Source organism: Ixodes scapularis, unplaced genomic scaffold (genome assembly GCF_016920785.2).
Source record: "Ixodes scapularis isolate PalLabHiFi unplaced genomic scaffold, ASM1692078v2 PGA_scaffold4__175_contigs__length_147842914, whole genome shotgun sequence".
Classification (NCBI taxonomy): domain Eukaryota; kingdom Metazoa; phylum Arthropoda; class Arachnida; order Ixodida; family Ixodidae; genus Ixodes; species Ixodes scapularis.
In genome coordinates this window covers 76,610,259-76,621,915 of record NW_024609879.1, presented here as the reverse complement: position 1 = coordinate 76,621,915, position 11,657 = coordinate 76,610,259, and the positions used below count along the sequence as shown (strand labels likewise).

The following is an 11,657-nucleotide window of genomic DNA, read 5'->3' as shown; positions in this document are numbered from 1 at the left end:
CCAATCTGTTACCCGTTGTAAGATTAAGAATGCTTTACATGAGACACGACGAAAAAGCAGTTACATAAAAAAAAAGGCTCCATAGAATTTGTACGACAGGAGACAATTCACCATGGCGTCAAAACTGCGCATATCCAGAACGCGAAATTTAAAGTTAAGTTCTGGGTGAACCACATCCGTATTGCTGCGTCTAAAACATAGTTGTCCTTTCTTATGTGGCGAAAACTAGAGCGCTAGGTTTAAAATAAGTTCGTTGCTGAAGATTGTATACAGTAAAAGCGAGAGGGTTATATATCAGCAAGTAAACCAACGGACCTTGGAGCATCTGCAAGGATTCAAAGGAGCCCTTGTGTTTCTTTTCGCAATAACAACTCTAGCTTTCTCGCATACGAGTACCATGCAGACGCTACTGCCCATCCCGCTTGCTCCCCCGCTTACAACTTCCAAGTGCACGTGGAGTCCCAGAGATTGGCACTCTCTCTTGTTGTTTGCCGGACCAGGGGTTCCCTGATTGCTATCATTTTGGCAACCACTGACCCTGAAAGCATGCAAGGTTTTTAAAATGAGCTAAAATGCTTTTAGTACGTTAAAGCTACTGAACTTATTGTGTGATTCATCGCGAATTTAATTCTTGAAAAGAAAATAATTATAGCAGCACAGTCTCTTGGCCAGAACAATAAATTAATGAATAGCTTAGAGTACCAAACATGACGGACCACCCTGAATAGAGTATAACTCCATGAAACTCAGTTTCATCCGCCACTCCACGACACTGAAAAGCCTGTTCGGAAAGCTACCTTTTTCTAGTACATAAAGGAAGGGCTTTCATGAAATAAGGGCAGTTTTTTCGTTTAGCTGAAATAGGAAAGTAGTTGGATGGTTAAAACATTACAGTCGCTTACGCATCTCTGTAATGGGGAGTTAGAGCTCAACATTTGAGGTATTTGGATTTGCGATATATATTAGTAGAGATTGTTAGAGATAAATATATCCATATATTAATATTTTTAGTTCCTTTTTCTACTTTTTTTTCAGGATAGGTTTGAAAGGACGAGGAGGGTATACGGGCAGAGCCTGATAATGCAACGCGCGTGATGTCTGTTTTAACGTGAAACGTTTTTTGGCTAGTTCCTCCACATTTCATAAAACCGCTCTTGGTGTAGCCGTGCCTTGGGACGTCACATGATATCACACTTCCCCCCCTAAGTTTAGCTGGGAAATTGACGTCACGTGATCTCAACACCAATTCTATTTACCCACTAAATTTAGCGGGAAAAAGAACGCCACATGACTTCGTGTTATGTAACTTACACACAAACGGACTCTCGGCGCTAGATTTATTGGGAAATTTGACGTCACGTCACCTCGACACCAATATAGTTTTCCTGCTAAATTTTGCGGGGAAAATGTGGCAACATGACTTCATGTCACGTGACCTTTGCACAAATTCGGTTTCCCCGCTAAGGAAGGAGTGAAAGCTGACGTTTCGTGACCTTAACACCCATTCAATTCCCCTGCTAAATTTGGCGGGAAATTTAATTGGTGTATAGGTCTGTGACGTCCCATAATGCAACGCGCGTTCTACGCCGACGGCAATGTACACCAATTCTGTGACGTCCCATAACGCAACGCGCGTTCTCCGCCGACGGCAATGTACACCACTTCAGTTCGCCGCTAAATTTAGCAAAGAACCCGTATTGGCGTTGAAATCATGTGACGTCAGTTTTCCCGATTAATTTCGAGGGAAATCTGAACACACCTTGTTATATGACGGGGAGTCACTGACATACGCACCTCAGTTTCTGCGCTAAATTTAGCGGGCACTTGAATCATTGTATATGTCTGCGACGTACCCTAATGACACGACCATGGTTACGCCGACGCCGACGCCGCGATACCCTGAAACGGGAGCCTAACCCCTGAATTCACAAACCTCACCCCAATTGAAGTGCCCCTCCACTTCCTCCAGGAAGGCCTGAGGGCCAGTGCTGGCCAGTGGCAGCAACAGATAGGAGGCCTAAACTGCTTATCCGTCCTCGCGATTGGCCAGCGCCGGCCTCGCGCCTTCCTTAAGGAAGTGGAGGAGCGAATCAATAGACCTATTGCTAAATTACCCAGGAATCAAGGAGAATGCAGGGAATGGTGTTCCATGCGCTACACTCGCTCGCCTCTGCCCTATAAAACATTCGAAGTAAATAACCAAAACTAAAGCGTTGAGGAACGTCCGTGCAAGATGCAATTTGTTTCAGGCATTTGTTTTACAAAACTTACAACTGGGTGTGTTCAGATAAGATCGAACACGCCAGTCCGGTTCAGATTTTTGTTTTAGAGCGCAGCTCTTATGGGCCCGTTCCCGGCTTGAGCGGCGTTGGCGTCGGCGTCGCCATCGGCGTAACCGCAACCCTCGTAACCCTCGTGAGGGTTACGAGGGTTACGAGGGTTAATCTCATGAGGGTTACCCTCACGAGGATCACGAGGGCCACGAGGGTTACCCTCACGAGGGTCACGAGGGTTACGAGAGTTACCCTCACGAGGATCACGAGAGTTACCCTCACGAGGGTCACGAGAGTTACCCTCACGAGGTCACGAGAGTTGCCCTCACAAGGGTCACTAGGGTTACCCTCACGAGGGTCACGACGGTTACCCAGGTCACGTGACCTGGGCATACCCCCCGAGGTCACGTGACCCCCCGTTGACGTCATAGCCACTGATGACGTCATCAGTGACGTCACTGATGACGTCACCGGCATCCGCATCGTCATTGTCATCATCACTGATGACGTTATCAGTGACGTCACTGATGACGTCACCGGCATCCGCATCGTCATCATCATCATCACTGATGGCGTCATCGGTGACGTCACTGATGACGTCATCGGCATCGTCACGTGGCCCCAGGCCATTTGACCCCCCCTACGTCACGTGACGCCCCAAGGTCACGTGACTCCCACAAGGTCACGTGACCCCCCGCCCCCCGAGGTCACTTGACCCACCCCCCCAGTACCCTTCCCTCCTCCTCCTCAAGAGCTGGGCTCTAATTCGGCGTTACAGGGAGTTGTAGACGGCTTTCATTTTTTCTTCATGTTTTTATATGTTACTCCCCAATATGTGGAGGAAACGAAATCACAAATGTTTTCTAAAAAAAAAACAACGAGAATCTCTCAAGAAAAAAAACTAACATGACTGCCCCAAGACGGAAACGCCGTTTTCGGGCTTTGTCTGTTCTGTCAGGTTTGACTTCACGTAATAAGAAAACTAAAAATACCAAAAAACTGAATATTTTTCAGAAAGCAGGGGATTATAGTTGCGATATTTTTGAACGTTTACAGTATTCTCAAAATTATATATCGCGCGTGCCAAATTCACAAATATGGCTGCTTTAACGTTTTGACCCATTTTTGTGACTCGTTATGTCGTTTTATGTTAAGGATATTAAACTGAAACTTTTTTTATATGTCCTTCCTAAACTTGTCTTTTATCAGAAAATAAATTGCTGCTCTAGTGTATAATGCAAATATATACAGAGCTTCAAACATGTTCGAAATTGAAAAGTTCCGCAACTTCAACGTGCAATTAAAAAAAAAAAAAAAAAAAAAAAAAGAACATCTTTGATTTTTTTTAAATTTGGAGGAATCACTCTCCTCTACATCCTCATTAAATTTCGTTAAAAACATGTTGCATCATTTTGTTTCCGTCAAAAGTACAGCGCTTTGAAATGTACCTCCACACGTGGACATGTTCGCCCAAGGTAACGGCCTCAGTGTGGCCGCCTTTCATTCTTTTTGTTTAGAATTTCTCATAATGTCCTGTTTTTTACTTGTGCACGAGTTCGAATCATACATCTGGACCTCTCTAAACGCATGTATAAAGTGCACGTAGCTCAGGACAGCAGTTCGAAGCATCGAAGATGCGAACTAAGACGAGCCCGTCCTTCGTGCTTAATTGTTGCATATGCCGCTGCACGGTCGCGCGAACTGAAACATAACCATCCGCACGAGACACTAGTGTCGATAGAAAGAAAGAGCATATATAACCTGCCGCGTATTACGTCCGTGCTCGCCTTGTATAGCGAACACGACCTTTTGAGCCCAAACAACGGCGGATGCAACCGGAGACGCCGGGAGGGAACAGCCGGACGGCGAGCCACGGAACGCCTGGAAGCCGTACCTCGGCAAACCTCACTCATGAGGGCCCTAACTTACCCTCACTCACCCTCATCCTCACAGGTGAGGTGAGGGTGAGTGAGTTTCTGAACCCGGAAAATTCATGAGTGTGAGGGTGAGTGAGGACCGTGAGGGCTGTGAGGGCGGTGAGGGCCGTGAGGGCCGTGAGGGCGGTGAGGGCGGTGAGGGCCGTGAGGGCGGTGAGGGCCGTGAGGGCGGTGAGGGCGGTGAGTGGCGTGAGGGCTATGAGTGCGTGAGGGCCGTGAGGGCGGTGAGGGTGGTGAGGGCGGTGAAGGCAATGAGGGCCATGAGGGCGGTGAGTGCGTGAGACCCCTTCAGATCGAGCATCTTTCTCAGCAATTTTGGTGTTAATGGCGGGTTGTTCTCCAGCTTTCCCTAGATCGACACGAATTGCTGAGATCGGGTCCGGCTCGAAATAAGCAAGCAACTCGGAGCAATTCGAATACGTTTGAAGCGGCTGCATCCAATCAGGAACGCAAAATTTTCACGTGATACCTCGTGCCGGTGATTATGACACCGAAAGACTTGGTTCTGGTTTAAACTCGATCGTTTTTTGGAAATAAACTGTTTCAGAAAGGTGCATTAGCATTCTTAACGAGGTTTAAATGCATAAAAACACGTTTATAACGCGTAATTGTGTCTAAGTGGTGCAAGAAAAATAAAATTTTATGATGACGATGGCAAATTGTAGCAATTGGTTGCTGCGTGCGATCGCGGGCGGCCCATGTTGCTGGTGTTACGACGTAAAGTTTCTGGGCGAAATAGCCCCATCTGAAGCTGGCCTGAGTGGCGTGATGGTCATGAGTGCGTGAGGGGCGTGAGGGGTGTGAGTGCCGCAAGGGCGGTGAGGGGCGTGAGGGCGGTGAGTGGCGTGAGGGCGGTGAGTGGCGTGAGGGCGGTGAGTGGCGTGAGGGCGGTGAGTGGCGTGAGGGCCGTGAGGGCGGTGAGTGGCGTGAGGGCTATGAGTGCGTGAGGGCCATGAGGGCCGTGAGGGCGGTGAGGGCTGTGAGGGCCGTGAGTGGCGTGAGGGCGGTGAGTGAGGGGCGTGAGGGCCGTGAGGGAATCAATGCGGCTGATGTATACACCTAGTCACTGCTGAGTATTTTGTTCTATGTTGTTGTTTGCATTTCTTGCGTTACTTATTGTTTCATAATTTGTATTCTTGTTTAGTACTAACGAGTGCACCAGTGCTTAGGCCTAGGTTGTTACTGAACACAATAAATAAAAATATTATTACTATTATTATAGTACGTTCTCAATTGGGGGTGCCAACACAAATGGTAACAGATAATGCTCGTTGTAGTTTGGAGAGGAATGCAAAAAACTACGGACACTGCATTTGCGCTGTACAACGCGCAGTGCACATAAGGCGGCTTGTGGCGTTTCGATAGTCTGCCCACTTTCTGAATCGCTCAAGGTGGTATAGCATTTCAGAGCAACAAAATTAATGAACGTGAAACATATTTTCCCTCGTCAAGGGTAGGGGGAGGGGGGTGGCCAGATTTGGTGAATCCAAAATGTCGACCGCCAAGCTCGACACTAATCGGCTGGTGAAAAGGTCTCGTGACCAACGCTGATTGACTGCTTGGGGTGCATATGGGATTTTGTGGAAATCTTCAGGCCTTAGAAGCCGACTAGCGCCAGTATCTTTCATTCCAGGAACTGCTATCAGGTTCATATCCCTCGTGTTAATTGTTATCTGTTAAAGTGCGCCGCGAGTGTAGGCGCCGGTTCGTCTGGTTCTTTCGCAGGAGTTGTGGCGACGTCAGAATGCCGAGCCCCGATTCGCTCTGTCTGAGGGGTAATCGGTAGACAGAAAAGCAAGCTGCCTTGACGTCTACCCACTATCCTTCAATCGGAGCGAATCTGAGCTCGGCGTTTTGATGACAATACAACCTTTGCAGAAGGGTTGTGTTGACATCAATACATCTCTTTTGACATCATTACAACCCTTCAATACAACTCTTGTCATTCTCACTTTTCATTTTATGATTTAAAAAAAAAACACGTTGTCGTGTTCAATAGATATTGGATATTGGATAGAGTCTGTTCAGAACAGAGCCGTACGTTTTATTCTTAGAGATTATTCCTTTACGTCTAGTGTGACAGCACTAAAAACAAGAGCTGACCTTGTTCCTTTATGTAATAGACGGAAAGTGTCACGACTGGCTTTTCTTCATCGCGTGTATTATTACAACGCTGACCTTAAAAGTCAACTTTTACTTCCGCCCCATAGGATTTTTCCTCGGCATGATCACCGCCATAAAATTAGGCTACCCTTATGTCGCACTAAGCATTTTTCAGAGTCGCCCTTGATCTTGGCTCCCTGAAAGTGTGGTTGATATCTCAGACTGTGTGCAGTTGAGGAGTGTATGTGAAAAATTATTTAAGTCAGTTTAATTTTATACGGTCTCTGGTGTGTAGCTGTTGTGTATATAGTATGCTGTGTATGTGTGCGCGATCAGTCGCGTGCTGTTTTCAGGGTCAGTGTTTTCTTGTTTTTGTTGCGAACTTTTTCTTTTGTCTCTCCCCCCCTCATGTAATTCCTCCGGGCGCTTTGAGGGAACAATAAATGAAATGAAATGAAATGAAACGAAAGCAAACAACACTTGCCCATTTTGGAGGGGAAACGCCCAGCGAATTCGTGCCTTCTTTCGACGAACGCTTCCTTCACCAGCTTTTGCGTGTTGATGATCCCCATGGGCCTCTCTCCCATCCACAACGTGATCGGGTCCCCGTATTTCGTGGACCATTCTACGGTCGCCTTGTAAAGTTCATTGGTGTTTCGGAGAGGTACAACCGGGTAAAGGTACAATTGCAGCTTTCAGTGATCGATACATATTGGGCATTGTCGTGTCGCCCGCTTTGCTATACTTGCGAGCTGTGGGTGAATGTCTGCTTCATCGATCCTTCACTCGAGCACATTCTGCAAGCTGAAAGTTACGGCTTGTGCTGTACGAAAACTCGCGAGTCGGAGCATGTGTTATGTGGCACTATCCATTTATGATATATTCATAACTACACAAGACCTTTTTTAGGCCTTATCAATTCTTTAAAAAAAGTTTAAAACAAATTAAAAATGCGGTGTGTACAAATGGGTCATATGGCCAGGGAAAGATTATAGAAATGGCAAATCATCCCAATAAACTCTGTTATTAGTAATATATGTTAATGAACTTTCTAATTAGTTGACGAAGACATATAGTTTCGATTACAAACTTGCTGAGCGTTACCGAAGACTTCCAAGTACGTCAATTGGAGAAAGGCTAAGATCGCGTAGGGAGGGCGGTGGTGCGCTTAATTTAAGACTCGTGCAACAAAGCGAAGGCCGTGGTCGCAAAAAAGCGCCCGCGCGATTTTTTAAATCTTCTATCATTCGCATTTTGCCGGCGCCAGCTTTGCGCCTGTTGTATGAGAGGTAACCTTATAGCGCAATACCCTGCTCTCATGAGATTCACATTATTTTTATATTTTAATTTGATGGTTTTTGTTGACGCTCAGGAAATTCCTGTGGAAGGATACGTTTGTTTTCACTAATCAAAAAGTTAACTCACAAATATATTTCATTTTTACACTAATTGTGATGATTAACTTCCTGTATTACGCCCCTCTGGCCAAATAACTCATCTGCTCAGACTGCATTAATGTGCCTTTCAAGAGATTTTTAAAACAAATATCTAAACCCTTGAAAAACACATTGAGTGTTGGAAGGCGGGTCTTGGTGCGCAGATGTAATCCCAAAATTAGTTTAGATTTTTTTCAAACCAATACTACAGGGATCCGATTATTCAGTCACCTCAGAGAATGAAAAATAAGCTGATATATAAGTTAATCTCGCTGCAATCAAAATGCAAAACTTCGAGTTGAAGTCTAAAGTAGCGTGAACCGTTGTAGGCGAAAGAGAAGATATTACTTTGAACCGATATATTGCACAAAGAAATTGTTCTGGTAATATGCCCGCACAGTGCACCATATATTTGTTTGCCTATCTGAACCCCTCATGATTTATATTTAGTCTTTGAGGGCATAACTGAATAAAAGAGCGACTAATTATTCCTATAGAAAGGCACCGCTCTTCAGGATTTATCTCTGCAACTTCCAGCTGAACTACGCAAGACATCATTAATTGTGTGTGGTAGAGCTCTTAATTTAACGCACGTTGAATATACAATAACATTTTTTATTTATTTTACACGACAATGAAACATTTCTCTCGGATATTAATTAGAGGAGGCCGGTGCCAGTGTGACAGTGAAATTAAAATATTCAATGGAACGTCATTGTATTGTGTGCCTAAGTATCTCTCTGTAGTCCGAATAAGAACCAGCATTTAATTAGCATCACCTTTGTGATGCACAAAGCGCTAATTTGGGTTCACCCAGTAGATTTCCGACGACGGGCAGTGGAAAAAGACCTTCCGGGTATTTGGACACCTTGTAATAGAATCGAACCGCGACATAGGAGAACAGGAAAACTAGGGCTGTCGTCAACCATCGCCAATCCCAGAGGAAGAGAGCCTTTTCCGATAGGAAACTCATGATGTAGCTTATTTATCTGAAAGGGGAAAAAGTGAAAGTTTGAGAAATATACTCTCAAGAGAACCTTAAACATTTTGTATGCTGCAGAATCAACCCGAAAAATGGAGCGTTTTAAGTGATATTGCCGCGCCCAGGGCTGAGAAAGCAACGCTCAGTCACGGACCTCCAGAAAGTTCTCGTTTATTCATGTACCGCATGTAACTTCTATCATTTATTCCTGCTTTTGTTTTCTAGAAAGTGCGTGTTCATTCTCGCCCGATCACGCGACGCTCGAGCCGCTTTCGCCGAATCTTCGAGATAGCGACGCACTCTAGATAAGAGGCCGCCCGCGACCTTGTCGAGTCAGTTTCGCCTCAGCGTTCGACCTTGCTGCTTCGCCGCCTTCGACGCCCGCGACGCTCTGTTGTTATTTTTCTATTTCCTTTTATTTTTGGCACAAGTTCGCCACATTAAACGTCTATTTCTTTCTGTGTATTTATTGTTTCTTTTGGTCACCACCCGTGACATTTTGGTGGAGGTGCTGGGTACCGCATGCCCCTGCCGCGTACCCCTCCGAGGGCCCGCAGTCCAAGTCCGACGCCTAGCCCACGAAGAACCAACGAAAGCACTTCCGAGATCCGGTTCAGTCGTCGCACCCAAGGCCTACACCCGGAATTCGGACCTCTGCCGCCCAAGACTAAGCAGCCAACGAGACCAACGATGGACAGCCAGTCGTCGCAGAACCCGTCCACCGCCAGCGTCGTCGTCCTGCCCGTCGCACCCCGGACTCCGACGCCTTTCCATGGGGAGATCCACGAAGACATCGAAGACTGGCTGCGACACTACGAACGTGTAGCCCGCCACAACGGATGGACGACTGAGCAGTGCCTCCACAACCTTTACTTCTCGCTTGAAGGCACTGCGAGGCACTGGTTTGAAAACCACGAAGCCTCCTTCCCCACATGGGAGTCCTGCGTCGCCGAACTCAAACGAACATTCATCAACCACCATCGTCGCCAGCGAGCAGAGGACCTGCTTCAAACAAGGGTGCAGGGCTCCAATGAAAGCCTGACCAGCTTTGTAGAGGATGTTCTGCGTCTAAGTGCCCGAGCAGACCCGGAGGCCGCTGAGGAAAAGAAACTTCGAATCCTCATGCGAGGCGTCAAGGCAGAAATTTTTGGAGGCCTGGTTCGCAATCCCCCGACGACCGTCGATGCATTTGTGAGTGAAGCCACGAACATCGAGCGCGCACTGACGGCCCGAGCAAGCCACTACCACCGACTCGCCGGCGCGCCTACTTCTCCAACCGTCGCAGCTACACTTCCGGACCTGAGCACCACCGGTGTCGACAGCCTTCGGGATATCGTCCGGGATATCGTCCGGGAAGAGCTCCGGAAGATTCTACCTGCTGCAGATCGCCCAGCCTCACTCTCACTCGCCGACGTCGTCCGAGAGGAAGTTCACCGAGCTTTCCATCCCGAGGTTGCCGTCACCGCAGCAGCACAGCAGGAGCCAGCCGTAAGCTACGCCGAAATGCTCCGCCGAGCACCATCAGCACCGCGTCCGTACATGGCGCCTCCCCGACGTGTGCTTCCAGAGCCGCAGCATTCCCGACGCCAGGAAGATCGGGCACACGTTCGTCCAGAACAAGTTGCGCCAAGGAAGACCGACGTGTGGAGGACGGCTGATCGACGCCCGTTGTGCTACCACTGCGGGGAAGCCGACCATATCTACCGACGATGCCCCTACCGCCAGCTCGGCCTACGAGGGTTCGCGCCCAACGACCCTCGACCACGTCTTGGAGAGCGACCTCGGGAAATCGAGGACTACCTCCGCCGCTCTTCAACTCCTGAGTCGTCTCCCCGCCGAGTATTCCGTTCGCCATCTCCCCGACGCTCGCCATCGCCCTTCCGCCGGTCTCGCCGAGACAGCCTGTCACCCATTGCGTCCCGTCGGGAAAACTAGGCGCGGCAATGCCGGGAGGTGGTGTTGCCGAAGACGAACGATGCCAAGATCCTCCAAGATCGTCGGAGCTCTCCCACTCTAACGCCGCAACGCCCCGAAACGACGTTTCTGTAACAGTGTCGAATAACCTCAACGTTATCATCGACGGCCACGACGCGACAGCACTCGTCGACACCGGAGCGGATTACTCCGTTTTGAGTGGGAGACTCTCTCGTCGCCTTCGGAAAGTTACGACGTCGTGGGATGGACCACAGATACGAACCGCCGGCGGACACCTCATCACGCCTGTCGGCAGGTGCACTGCTCGCGTTGAGATCCACGGTGAAACCTGCCCTGTCAAGTTCGTCGTTCTGCAAGACTGTTCGAGAGACGTTATTCTCGGAATGGACTTTTTGTGTGAATACGGCGCCATCATCGACCTTGGGGAGAACAAGCTGACGCTTCGGAAACCTGTTCCCTCGGCGGAAGATCCCAAAGCGACGTTAGCTGCAGTGCGAGTCCTTACCAGCCACGTAAACCTGCCGCCGCTGTCCAGTGTCTTTGTCCCCGTCGGGACCGACGAAGCCACCTGCGGGATAGCACTGTTGGAAGGAAGCGTCCAACTTCTCCTTGGACGAGGAATTGGTATTGCAAGAGGCGTAACCGAGCTCCAGGACGGGCGTACCGTAGCCCTTGTCACCAACTTCCGGCAAGAGTCGCAGCACCTTACAAAGGGTACAGCTGTGGGCTACGTCGAGGAAATTCAGGACTCGGCCGCCATCGCCGTGATCTCAGAAGACGCCTCTCCGACGCACCACAAGGGAACCACGCCGTCAAAGCTCGACATCGACCCATCCCTCCCAGGCCCACAACGACGACAGCTTACTGACGTTCTCGCTGAGTTCAGTGAGTGCTTCGCCACATCGTCAAGGCTACGCCAAACAGCGGTTGCGAAGCATCGAATTGTTACTGACGATGACGTGCCCCCTATTCATCAGTCGCCGTACCGAGT

At 48.6% G+C, this 11,657-nt stretch overlaps 1 pseudogene; it reads right to left on the bottom strand.

Annotated features, from left to right (window-relative positions):
- Positions 1-434: 434 nt before the first annotated feature.
- On the bottom strand, positions 435-8,733 carry LOC120840018 (annotated as a pseudogene).
- Positions 8,734-11,657: the final 2,924 nt, after the last annotated feature.